Below are 13,623 nucleotides of genomic sequence, written 5' to 3' on the forward strand. Positions count from 1 at the left end.
GAGTGGTAAGCGCTAGTGCAAACATACCCCTATGAAATGAGACACCACTCGGTTACGTCATCTTACATCGTCCTTGGCGTCTATCACCAGGGGCGAAAAGTGTTGATCACAAACTTCTCGTAACTTTTAAGATGCCGTCTGCAAGTATGCTTATGTCGATTGCGTTGGTACTGGAGATTTATTTGCGATTGTCAGCAACAAATACAGGACAGTATATTTAAAGCACGTACTGATGTCTCCAGGGTGACCATACAACGTCATCCTTTTCCCGGACATGTCACCCGGATTTCGGGATCGCTGAAAATGTCCGGGATTCTGCTTTTGCTTTCTGCCTTCACTATTCATTATGTTTACATGCACAAGGTGTTGTTTCAATCGGACTGAATTCATTCATTTAAATCTGTGAATCTGAATGGATTGTTTATCTAATATTCCCGTGTTTTCGTCTCAGTCGGGATCCGTTTGAAGCTGAATGCATCATCTGAGAAGCTGATCACGTACGTGTCAGTGTCAAATAATGTACACATAATGAATGGCGACTGTAGAAAGCCAAAGCTGAATACCGTAAATTTTGGGTGATCTTGAAATGTGGGACTGATTGTGCAAATCAGCAACGTAACGTTAGCATAGCCTAGCGTAGCAAAGTAGCGATTTTTAAAAAAGTTTCAATAAACAACATACAGTAGTTGCAAATATAGCCTATATGTACATAACTGTGTAGAGCACAAAACAAGACTGTCATATTTTTTTTTATCAATCATGTAAGTGAAAAAACTTTAATTTATGGGACACTCTGGATGGTATGCCATCCAGAGTGAAGGAGAGGCAATGCCATCGTTGCCAGTTGCGCAGTGCATTTCTTACCCCTTGGTTTCAAGTAAGCTCATGAAAATTCTTGGTCTTAAGTGGTATATACCCCTTCCCCTTACCCCTAGATCAAAATGAAAATTGCGATGGCGCTTCCTCTCACGTGAACGTGCAAAACTGAGGGGGGTAGGGGTGAGGGGAAGGGGTAAGGAGTGGGGGGTACGGGTGGGGTGTAGGAGTGAGGGGTAGGGGGAAGGGGTAAGGAGTGGGGGGTAGGGGTGGGGTGTAGGAGTGAGGGGTGAGGGGAAGGGGTAAGGAGTGGGGGGTAGGGGTGGGGTGTAGGAGTGAGGGGTGAGGGGAAGGGCTGAGGGGTAGGGGGAAGGGGAAAGGGTAAGACGGATAATTGGGATTCAGCCTAAGACTTTGGTTGATTCTAGAATTAGTTGCAGTGACCAATTAGCAAACATCCTTGCCTCAGTGTTGTACCTGTCTTTCTCATAATTACAGGAATTGTGTGACGAGACATCAGTGGCTGTGACTGAATGCAGTGTGAATCCTTCCTCATCAGTGAAACAGAAAGTAAGTGAACGGATGTTCCTTCATTGTTTTCTTCTCATTGACACAGGCAATTTTAAGTGTAGGATGGTTGGGCATCATACTCGACTGGTTGACGTGGACTGTCGTCTTAAAGACGCTGTTGTGACGTCTCAAATTCGAGTAAAATGTACCTTGCTCGGTTCATACATTTTCATAACTCGTGTGTTGGGGGATGGGCATGACACTGACCTGAAATGTAAGGACAGTTCTCCACTACGAGGACCGTCATGTTAGGGTTAGGGTTTGAGGAAAAGCTGTTGCTTTGGGTATGTGTCAGCTGCTGCTTTATTGTGGATAAGCTGTAGACCCAATATGCACTGGAAAGGAAATGGTATGTTGATGTTTATAATGTAATGTGTTTTGGATTTATTTGACTTTATAGACAAGATCTGCATGTCAGCCTTCTCCTCCTCACATGTTTTATATGTCTGCTTTGTGCACGACGAAGCCATGAAAGGGCCACTAGATATTAAGACTTTGGTTGATTCTAGAATTAGTTGCGGTGACCAATTAGCAAACATCCTTGCCTCAGTGTTGTACCTGTCTTTCTCATAATTACAGGAATTGTGTGACGAGACATCAGTGGCTGTGACTGAATGCAGTGTGAATCCTTCCTCATCAGTGAAACAGAAAGTAAGTGAACGGATGTTCCTTCATTGTTTTCTTCTCTTTGACACAGGCAATGTTAAAGGGTTAGTTCACACAAAAATGAAATTTCAGTCTGTATTTACTCACCCTCATGTTGTTCCAAACCTATATGTGTTTATTTGTTCTGCTGATATTTGGAAGAATGTTTTAATCAAACAGATCTCATTCCCCATTGACTACCATTGTATGTATTTTTTCCTACTATGGTAGTCAATGGGGAATGAGATCTGTTTGATTAAAACATTCTTCCAAATATCTTCCTTTTTGTTCAGCAGAACAAATAAACACATAGAGGTTTAGAACAACATGAGGGTGAGTAAATACAGACTGAAATTTCATTTTTGGGTGAACTAACCCTTTAAGTGTAGGATGGTTGGGCATCATACTCGACTGGTTGACGCGGACTGTCGTCTTAAAGACGCTGTTGTGACGTCTCAAATTCGAGTAAAATGTACCTTGCTCGGTTCATACATTTTCATAACTCGTGTGTTGGGGGATGGGCATGACACTGACCTGAAATGTAAGGACAGTTCTCCACTACGAGGACCGTCATGTCAGGGTTAGGGTTTGAGGAAAAGCTGTTGCTTTGGGTATGTGTCAGCTGCTGCTTTATTGTGGATAAGCTGTAGAACCAATATGCACTGGAAAGGAAATGATATGTTGATGTTCATAATGTTATTTCACTTTATAGACAAGATCTGCATGTCAGCCGTGTCCTCCTCACATGTTTTATATGTCTGCTTTGTGCACGACGAAGCCATGAAAGGGCCACTAGATATTAAGACTTTGGTTGATTCTAGAATTAGTTGCGGTGACCAATTAGCAAACATCCTTGCCTCAGTGTTGTACCTGTCTTTCTCATAATTACAGGAATTGTGTGACGAGACATCAGTGGCTGTGACTGAATGCAGTGTGAATCCTTCCTCATCAGTGAAACAGAAAGTAAGTGAACGGATGTTCCTTCATTGTTTTCTTCTCTTTGACACAGGCAATGTTAAAGGGTTAGTTCACCTAAAAATGAAAATTCTGTCAGTATTTACTCACCCTCATGTTGTTCCAAACCTATATGTGTTTATTTGTTCTGCTGAACACAAAGGAAGATATTTGTATATGTATTTTTTCCTACTATGGTAGTCAATGGGGAATGAGATCTGTTTGATTAAAACATTCTTCCAAATATCTTCCTTTGTGTTCAGCAGAACAAATAAACACATAGAGGTTTGGAACAACCTGAGGGTGAGTAAATACTGACTGAAATTTCATTTTTGGGTGAACTAACCCTTTAAGTGTAGGATGGTTGGGCATCATACTCGACTGGTTGACGTGGACTGTCGTCTTAAAGACGCTGTTGTGACGTCTCAAATTCGAGTAAAATGTACCTTGCTCGGTTCATACATTTTCATAACTCGTGTGTTGGGGGATGGGCATGACACTGACCTGAAATGTAAGGACAGTTCTCCACTATGAGGACCGTCATGTCAGGGTTAGGGTTTGAGGAAAAGATGTTGCTTTGGGTATGTGTCAGCTGCTGCTTTATTGTGGATAAGCTGTAGACCCAATATGCACTGGAAAGGAAATGGTATGTTGATGTTTATAATGTAATGTGTATTGGATTTATTTGACTTTATAGACCAGATCTGCATGTATCAGCCTTCTCCTCACATGTTTTATATGTCTGCTTTGTGCACGACGGAGCCATGAAAGGGCCACTAGATATTAAGGCTGAATCCCAATTCTCTGTCTTACCCCTTCCCCTTCGTCTTACCCTTAGGCCTTGTCCCTCGAAATCGAGTGGTAAGCGCTAGTGCAAACATACCCCTATGAAATGAGACACCACTCGGTTACGTCATCTTACATCGTCCTTGGCGTCTATCACCAGGGGTGAAAAGTGTTGATCACAAACTTCTCGTAACTTTTAAGATGCCGTCTGCAAGTATGCTTATGTCGATTGCGTTGGTACTGGAGATTTATTTGCGATTGTCAGCAACAAATACAGGACAGTATATTTAAAGCACGTATTGATGTCTCCAGGGTGACCATACAACGTCCTCCTTTTCCCGGACATGTCACCCGGATTTCGGGATCGCTGAAAATGTCCGGGATTCGGCTTTTGCTTTCTGCCTTCACTATTCATTATGTTTACATGCACAAGGTGTTGTTTCAATCGGACTGAATTCATTCATTTAAATCTGTGAATCTGAATGGATTGTTTATCTAATATTCCCGTGTTTTCGTCTCAGTCGGGATCCGTTTGAAGCTGAATGCATCATCTGAGAAGCTGATCACGTACGTGTCAGTGTCAAATAATGTACACATAATGAATGGCGACTGTAGAAAGCCAAAGCTGAATACCGTAAATTTTGGGTGATCTTGAAATGTGGGACTGATTGTGCAAATCAGCAATGTAACGTTAGCATAGCCTAGCGTAGCAAAGTAGCGATTTTTAAAAACGTTTCAATAAACAACATAGTTGCAAATATAGCCTATATGTACATAACTGTGTAGAGCACAAAACAAGACTGTCATATTTTTTTTTATCAATCATGTAAGTAAAAAAACTTCAATTTATGGGACACTCTGGATGGTATGCCATCCAGAGTGAAGGAGAGGCAATGCCATCGTTGCCAGTTGCGCAGTGCATTTCTTACCCCTTGGTTTCAAGTAAGCTCATGAAAATTCTTGGTCTTAAGTGGTATATACCCCTTCCCCTTACCCCTAGATCAAAATGAAAATTGGGATGGCGCTTCCTCTCACGTGAACGTGCAAAACTGAGGGGGGTAGGGGTGAGGGGAAGGGGTAAGGGGTGGGGGTGGGGGGTAGGGGTGAGGGTAAGGGGTGGGGGTGGGGTGTAGGAGTGAGGGGTGAGGGGAAGGGCTGAGGGGTAGGGGGAAGGGGAAAGGGTAAGACGGATAATTGGGATTCAGCCTAAGACTTTGGTTGATTCTAGAATTAGTTGCAGTGACCAATTAGCAAACATCCTTGCCTCAGTGTTGTACCTGTCTTTCTCATAATTACAGGAATTGTGTGACGAGACATCAGTGGCTGTGACTGAATGCAGTGTGAATCCTTCCTCATCAGTGAAACAGAAAGTAAGTGAACGGATGTTCCTTCATTGTTTTCTTCTCATTGACACAGGCAATGTTAAGTGTAGGATGGTTGGGCATCATACTCGACTGGTTGACGTGGACTGTCGTCTTAAAGACGCTGTTGTGACGTCTCAAATTCGAGTAAAATGTACCTTGCTCAGTTCATACATTTTCATAACTCGTGTGTTGGGGGATGGGCATGACACTGACCTGAAATGTAAGGACAGTTCTCCACTACGAGGACAGTCATGTCAGGGTTAGGGTTTGAGGAAAAGCTGTTGCTTTGGGTATGTGTCAGCTGCTGCTTTATTGTGGATAAGCTGTAGACCCAATATGCACTGGAAAGGAAATGATATGTTGATGTTTATAATGTTATCTGACTTTATAGACAAGATCTGTGTGTCAGCCTTCTCCTCCTCACATGTTTTATATGTCTGCTTTGTGCACGACGAAGCCATGAAAGGGCCACTAGATATTAAGACTTTGGTTGATTCTAGAATTAGTTGCAGTGACCAATTAGCAAACATCCTTGCCTCAGTGTTGTACCTGTCTTTCTCATAATTACAGGAATTGTGTGACGAGACATCAGTGGCTGTGACTGAATGCAGTGTGAATCCTTCCTCATCAGTGAAACAGAAAGTAAGCATGTTCCTTCATTGTTTTCTTCTCTTTGACACAGGCAATGTTAAAGGGTTAGTTCACACAAAAATGAAATTTCAGTCTGTATTTACTCACCCTCATGTTGTTCCAAACCTATATGTGTTTATTTGTTCTGCTGATATTTGGAAGAATGTTTTAATCAAACAGATCTCATTCCCCATTGACTACCATTGTATGTATTTTTTCCTACTATGGTAGTCAATGGGGAATGAGATCTGTTTGATTAAAACATTCTTCCAAATATCTTCCTTTTTGTTCAGCAGAACAAATAAACACATAGAGGTTTGGAACAACATGAGGGTGAGTAAATACAGACTGAAATTTCATTTTTGGGTGAACTAACCCTTTAAGTGTAGGATGGTTGGGCATCATACTCGACTGGCTGACGCGGACTGTCGTCTTAAAGACGCTGTTGTGACGTCTCAAATTCGAGTAAAATGTACCTTGCTCGGTTCATACATTTTCATAACTCGTGTGTTGGGGGATGGGCATGACACTGACCTGAAATGTAAGGACAGTTCTCCACTACGAGGACCGTCATGTTAGGGTTAGGGTTTGAGGAAAAGCTGTTGCTTTGGGTATGTGTCAGCTGCTGCTTTATTGTGGATAAGCTGTAGAACCAATATGCACTGGAAAGGAAATGGTACGTTGATGTTTATAATGTAATGTGTTTTGGATTTATTTGACTTTATAGACAAGATCTGCATGTCAGCCTTCTCCTCCTCACATGTTTTATATATCTGCTTTGTGCACGACGAAGCCATGAAAGGGCCACTAGATATTAAGACTTTGGTTGATTCTAGAATTAGTTGCGGTGACCAATTGGCAAACATCCTTGCAGGCAGGCAGCAGAAAAATCAGAGGTCGATATAACAGTCCGAGTCGAGGCAGGCAGCAGAAGAATCAGAGGTCGATATAACTAGTGCTGTGTTGAAAAAATCGATTCACCAATTGTTACGACAATGGACTTTATTTCATTAAACCATTCATTCAACGAACACGTTCAAAAAATATTCATTAAATTCATTTTAATTTCATTAAAATAGTTATTAGATTCATTAAAATAGATGTAATGAAACAACTTCAAGGTGTTAATTATTTTGAACTTTGAGTTCCACTTAAGGCTCAGCTGAGCAGCAATGCGTCGCATGGGCAAATGGCATTGATTCAATGCGTGACTCACTGATTTTATTTCCCCGTGGCTTCCTAGTGCTGTGGGATGCTGATCAGCGCTGCTGCTGACGCGCATTTATGGTAAATACCCGTAACGTGAACGTTAAAAGGATGATTCGACAACTATTTTGCATTCCTTTGACACGGCACGGCAAGCTTCCATGAATACATATGACTTCAAAGACAGACGCAGGTAATCGCACGCGCTCTGCCGATCTGTTTCATTCACTGTCTGTGCGAAGCCTCTGTAGGCTACACATCACCACGATAAACAGTCTCGTTATCATTATGAACTTGTCTAACATTCAATACACATGCATGAAGTTCAAAACAAGAAGGGTATAGCCTTATAAAAAATGTTAATATCAAAGTTCCTGCGGTTACTTGCAATCCTCCTGCTGATTGCCTACCTCTGCGTCCTCTGTCGTCTACACCAGTGCAAGTTAGTGAAAGCAGTTGTATCAACACGGAAGGGGGATTTTTGTTTACAACAATCAATAGAATGATTGTACATTAATTTGCAGTTGAATGTCTATAATAAATTATTACAGGAATGTAGTTATGCAACATATTGATACTATTATTATTAATAATACTATCAATATGTTGCATTGCATAATAACAGTCCGAGTCGAGGCAGGCAGCAGAAGAATCAGAGGTCGATATAACAGTCCGAGTCGAGGCAGGCAGCAGAAGAATCAGAGGTCGATATAACAGTCCGAGTCGAGGCAGGCAGCAGAAGAATCAGAGGTCGATATAACAGTCCGAGTCGAGGCAGGCAGCAGAAGAATCAGAGGTCGATATAACAGTCCGAGTCGAGGCAGGCAGCAGAAGAATCAGAGGTCGATATAACAGTCCGAGTCGAGGCAGGCAGCAGAAGAATCAGAGGTCGATATAACAGTCAGAGTCGAGGCAGGCAGCAGAAGAATCAGAGGTCGATATAACAGTCCGAGTCGAGGCAGGCAGCAGAAGAATCAGAGGTCGATATAACAGTCCGAGTCGAGGCAGGCAGCAGAAGAATCAGAGGTCGATATAACAGTCCGAGTCGAGGCAGGCAGCAGAAGAATCAGAGGTCGATATAACAGTCCGAGTCGAGGCAGGCAGCAGAAGAATCAGAGGTCGATATAACAGTCCGGGTCGAGGCAGGCAGCAAAACAACCAGAGGTCGATATAACAGTCCGGGTCGAGGCAGGCAGCAGAAGAATCAGAGGTCGATATAACAGTCCGAGTCGAGGCAGGCAGCAGAACAATCAGAGGTCGATATAACAGTCAGAGTCGAGGCAGGCAGCAGAAGAATCAGAGGTCGATATAACAGTCCGAGTCGAGGCAGGCAGCAGAAGAATCAGAGGTCGATATAACAGTCCGAGTCGAGGCAGGCAGCAGAAGAATCAGAGGTCGATATAACAGTCCGAGTCGAGGCAGGCAGCAGAAGAATCAGAGGTCGATATAACAGTCCGAGTCAAGGCAGGCAGCAGAACAATCAGAGGTCGATATAACAGTCAGAGTCGAGGCAGGCAGCAGAAGAATCAGAGGTCGATATAACAGTCCGAGTCGAGGCAGGCAGCAGAAGAATCAGAGGTCGATATAACAGTCCGAGTCGAGGCAGGCAGCAGAAGAATCAGAGGTCGATATAACAGTCCGAGTCGAGGCAGGCAGCAGAAGAATCAGAGGTCGATATAACAGTCCGAGTCGAGGCAGGCAGCAGAACAATCAGAGGTCGATATAACAGTCCGAGTCGAGGCAGGCAGCAGAAGAATCAGAGGTCGATATAACAGTCCGAGTCGAGGCAGGCAGCAGAACAATCAGAGGTCGATACAACAGTCCGAGTCGAGGCAGGCAGCAGAAGAATCAGAGGTCGATATAACAGTCCGGGTCGAGGCAGGCAGCAGAAGAATCAGAGGTCGATATAACAGTCCGAGTCGAGGCAGGCAGCAGAAGAATCAGAGGTCGATATAACAGTCCGAGTCGAGGCAGGCAGCAGAAGAATCAGAGGTCGATATAACAGTCCGAGTCGAGGCAGGCAGCAGAACAATCAGAGGTCGATATAACAGTCCGAGTCGAGGCAGGCAGCAGAAGAATCAGAGGTCGATATAACAGTCCGGGTCGAGGCAGGCAGCAGAAGAATCAGAGGTCGATATAACAGTCAGAGTCGAGGCAGGCAGCAGAAGAATCAGAGGTCGATATAACAGTCCGAGTCGAGGCAGGCAGCAGAAGAATCAGAGGTCGATATAACAGTCCGAGTCGAGGCAGGCAGCAGAACAATCAGAGGTCGATATAACAGTCCGAGTCGAGGCAGGCAGCAGAAGAATCAGAGGTCGATATAACAGTCCGAGTCGAGGCAGGCAGCAGAAGAATCAGAGGTCGATATAACAGTCCGGGTCGAGGCAGGCAGCAGAAGAATCAGAGGTCGATATAACAGTCCGGGTCGAGGCAGGCAGCAGAAGAATCAGAGGTCGATATAACAGTCCGAGTCGAGGCAGGCAGCAGAAGAATCAGAGGTCGATATAACAGTCCGGGTCGAGGCAGGCAGCAGAACAATCAGAGGTCGATATAACAGTCAGAGTCGAGGCAGGCAGCAGAAGAATCAGAGGTCGATATAACAGTCCGAGTCGAGGCAGGCAGCAGAAGAATCAGAGGTCGATATAACAGTCAGAGTCGAGGCAGGCAGCAGAAGAATCAGAGGTCGATATAACAGTCAGAGTCGAGGCAGGCAGCAGAAGAATCAGAGGTCCATATAACAGTCAGAGTCGAGGCAGGCAGCAGAAGAATCAGAGGTCGATATAACAGTCCGAGTCGAGGCAGGCAGCAGAAGAATCAGAGGTCGATATAACAGTCCGAGTCGAGGCAGGCAGCAGAAGAATCAGAGGTCGATATAACAGTCCGAGTCGAGGCAGGCAGCAGAAGAATCAGAGGTCGATATAACAGTCAGAGTCGAGGCAGGCAGCAGAAGAATCAGAGGTCGATATAACAGTCCGAGTCGAGGCAGGCAGCAGAAGAATCAGAGGTCGATATAACAGTCCGAGTCGAGGCAGGCAGCAGAACAATCAGAGGTCGATATAACAGTCCGAGTCGAGGCAGGCAGCAGAAGAATCAGAGGTCGATATAACAGTCCGAGTCGAGGCAGGCAGCAGAAGAATCAGAGGTCGATATAACAGTCAGAGTCGAGGCAGGCAGCAGAAGAATCAGAGGTCGATATAACAGTCCGAGTCGAGGCAGGCAGCAGAAGAATCAGAGGTCCATATAACAGTCAGAGTCGAGGCAGGCAGCAGAAGAATCAGAGGTCGATATAACAGTCCGAGTCGAGGCAGGCAGCAGAAGAATCAGAGGTCGATATAACAGTCCGAGTCGAGGCAGGCAGCAGAAGAATCAGAGGTCGATATAACAGTCCGAGTCGAGGCAGGCAGCAGAAGAATCAGAGGTCGATATAACAGTCCGAGTCGAGGCAGGCAGCAGAAGAATCAGAGGTCGATATAACAGTCCGAGTCGAGGCAGGCAGCAGAAGAATCAGAGGTCGATATAACAGTCCGAGTCGAGGCAGGCAGCAGAACAATCAGAGGTCGATATAACAGTCCGAGTCGAGGCAGGCAGCAGAAGAATCAGAGGTCGATATAACAGTCCGAGTCGAGGCAGGCAGCAGAAGAATCAGAGGTCGATATAACAGTCCGAGTCGAGGCAGGCAGCAGAAGAATCAGAGGTCGATATAACAGTCCGAGTCGAGGCAGGCAGCAGAAGAATCAGAGGTCGATATAACAGTCCGGGTCGAGGCAGGCAGCAGAAGAATCAGAGGTCGATATAACAGTCCGGGTCGAGGCAGGCAGCAGAACAATCAGAGGTCGATATAACAGTCCGAGTCGAGGCAGGCAGCAGAACAATCAGAGGTCGATATAACAGTCAGAGTCGAGGCAGGCAGCAGAAGAATCAGAGGTCGATATAACAGTCCGAGTCGAGGCAGGCAGCAGAAGAATCAGAGGTCGATATAACAGTCCGAGTCGAGGCAGGCAGCAGAACAATCAGAGGTCGATATAACAGTCCGAGTCGAGGCAGGCAGCAGAAGAATCAGAGGTCGATATAACAGTCCGAGTCGAGGCAGGCAGCAGAAGAATCAGAGGTCGATATAACAGTCCGAGTCGAGGCAGGCAGCAGAAGAATCAGAGGTCGATATAACAGTCCGGGTCGAGGCAGGCAGCAGAAGAATCAGAGGTCGATATAACAGTCCGAGTCGAGGCAGGCAGCAGAAGAATCAGAGGTCGATATAACAGTCCGGGTCGAGGCAGGCAGCAGAAGAATCAGAGGTCGATATAACAGTCCGAGTCGAGGCAGGCAGCAGAAGAATCAGAGGTCGATATAACAGTCCGAGTCGAGGCAGGCAGCAGAAGAATCAGAGGTCGATATAACAGTCCGGGTCAAGGCAGGCAGCAGAAGAATCAGAGGTCGATAAAACAGTCAGTGAACGGGGTTTATATGGGTGAGTGTGCATGAGCTGCAGGTGTTTGTAATCGGTCTCAGGTAAGCGGCATGATGGGATGTTGAGCTCATGATGGTTAATATTCTGGTGAAAGTGTCCTACAGTGGTGAAGAGGAGGTGTAGTGGAAGCCTACTCTGTAACAGTAGTAGGGAAAGGGAACTGGGGTCTGATCTTCGTACACCGCTAACAGTGTAAATGTGGTCCTTTTTGTGTTGCACAGGACCAGAGACTAGTTTCCCTGTGTGCTTATCTGCTGATGTTTCACATGGTCCGAAACTGTTTGGATTGTTGGGCTGGAATACATTTTAATTGTTGCTTTTTACCCCTCAGGAAAAAGACAAATGAATCAGGATGAAACTGAGAACTCCAGAGGTATTTAAACATTTGGGTATATTAAAGTTATTCCATGTACATACATATAGGTATACATATGTGTATGTATATGTTTGTTTGTTTGTTTGTTTGTTTTACAGAGACCAAATCAAGGAGAATAGCGAAAAGGCCATGGAGCCCAAATGAAGATAATGCTTTTGTGAAACATTTCCATATTTCAAAGGGACACCTAGCAACAAAGGCAGAGTGTGAGCTGTGCAAGACTGCAGAGGACCCTGTCCTGAGAGAAAGAATGGCCCAAAATATAAGGCATTTCGTGAGGAACCGAGGTTTGATGTTGAAAAAGAAATCTTCTTAGAGTTCTTAGAGAGATCAGTATCGCTGATACCACCTTTAATGTCTGCCTGTTCAAGACATCCTTTTATATACTTTTATTAAACACTGTTTTGAAAGAAATGTACAAATACATGCATTTACTGGAAGGCATTATGTGCTTATTAGATCTCAGTTGTTGAGCCTTTTTTACCATTTGCAAAATAAAAAAAAAATGCCCTTTCAGTTTAATTTTGTTAGTTTTATTGGCTGTCTAGTTGCATTTCTTCATCTAATTGCCCTTTAACTAGTCTTCAGTGAAGTGTAAAACCTGCTGATCTTTGATCACTGACTTTTCTCCAACCAGGCTCATTTTGCACCACATTTGTATATGTTGGCTGATATATGTTAGCTACAGCACATGGTAGCACTTCATTTCGTGTGCGTATTACTTTTACAGGTTTAGTGGCAGCAAAAAGATGCACAATCATTCGTGAATTCACTCTTTAATGTTGAATAGTTGATTTGGTTTTACTCTAATACAGGTACTCCTGCTATGTGTGGACTTAATAGTGATGTCCATTTAAACCCAGTTTGTCCTCATAATCAAGGGTTAGTCAGGTGGTTGTGTGTGTTTGAGTGTGTGTGATCGAGGTCCAGTTAAACTCAAAATGTCCTCATAATCAAGGGTTAGTCAGGTGGTTGTGTGTGTGTGTGTGTGTGAGTGAGGTCCTGTTAAACCCAAAATGTCCTCATAATCAAGGGTTAGTCAGGTGGTTGTGTGTGTTTCAGAGTGTGTGATCGAGGTCCAGTTAAACCCAAAATGTCCTCATAATCAAGGGTTAGTCAGGTGGTTGTGTGTGTTTGAGTGTGTGTGATCGAGGTCCAGTTAAACCCAAAATGTCCTCATAATCAAGGGTTAGTCAGGTGGTTGTGTGTGTGTGTGTGATCGAGGTCCAGTTAAACCCAAAATGTCCTCATAATCAAGGGTTAGTCAGGTGGTTGTGTGTGTTTGAGTGTGTGTGATCGAGGTCCAGTTAAACCCAAAATGTCCTCATAATCAAGGGTTAGTCAGGTGGTTGTGTGTGTTTCAGAGTGTGTGATCGAGGTCCAGTTAAACCCAAAATGTCCTCATAATCAAGGGTTAGTCATGTGGTTGTGTGTGTGTGTGATCGAGGTCCAGTTAAACCCAAAATGTCCTCATAATCAAGGGTTAGTCAGGTGGTTGTGTGTGTGTGTGAGTGAGGTCCAGTTAAACCCAAAATGTCCTCATAATCAAGGGTTAGTCAGGTGGTTGTGTGTGTGTGTGAGTGAGGTCCAGTTAAACCCAAAATGTCCTCATAATCAAGGGTTAGTCAGGTGGTTGTGTGTGTTTGAGTGTGTGTGATTGAGGTCCAGTTAAACCCAAAATGTCCTCATAATCAAGGGTTAGTCAGGGTTGTGTGTGTGTGTATGCATGATTCATATGGTTACTAATGTCCAGTTAAAACCAAATGGTCAGCAATGTTCATTTAGATATAAAACTAAGTCTTAAACAATCT

The 13,623-nt window shown here is 44.4% G+C and overlaps 1 protein-coding gene and 1 long non-coding RNA gene across 3 annotated transcripts in view; one reads left to right on the top strand and one right to left on the bottom strand.

The window, feature by feature from the left end:
• The window catches only part of arhgap36 (Rho GTPase activating protein 36), a 63,445-nt gene that overhangs the window by 33,595 nt on the left and 16,227 nt on the right, over positions 1-13,623 (bottom strand). The gene's annotated exons all lie outside the window — the stretch shown is intronic.
• Positions 5,070-12,100, top strand: LOC148998419 (uncharacterized). The gene is made up of 4 exons (XR_016155335.1): positions 5,070-5,141; positions 5,706-5,777; positions 11,768-11,809; positions 11,911-12,100. It is a non-coding gene; the product is annotated as an uncharacterized LOC148998419 (long non-coding RNA).

The sequence above is a fragment of the Pimephales promelas genome, chromosome 1 (assembly GCF_988280905.1).
Source record: "Pimephales promelas chromosome 1, fPimPro1.hap1.1, whole genome shotgun sequence".
NCBI lineage: Eukaryota > Metazoa > Chordata > Actinopteri > Cypriniformes > Leuciscidae > Pimephales > Pimephales promelas.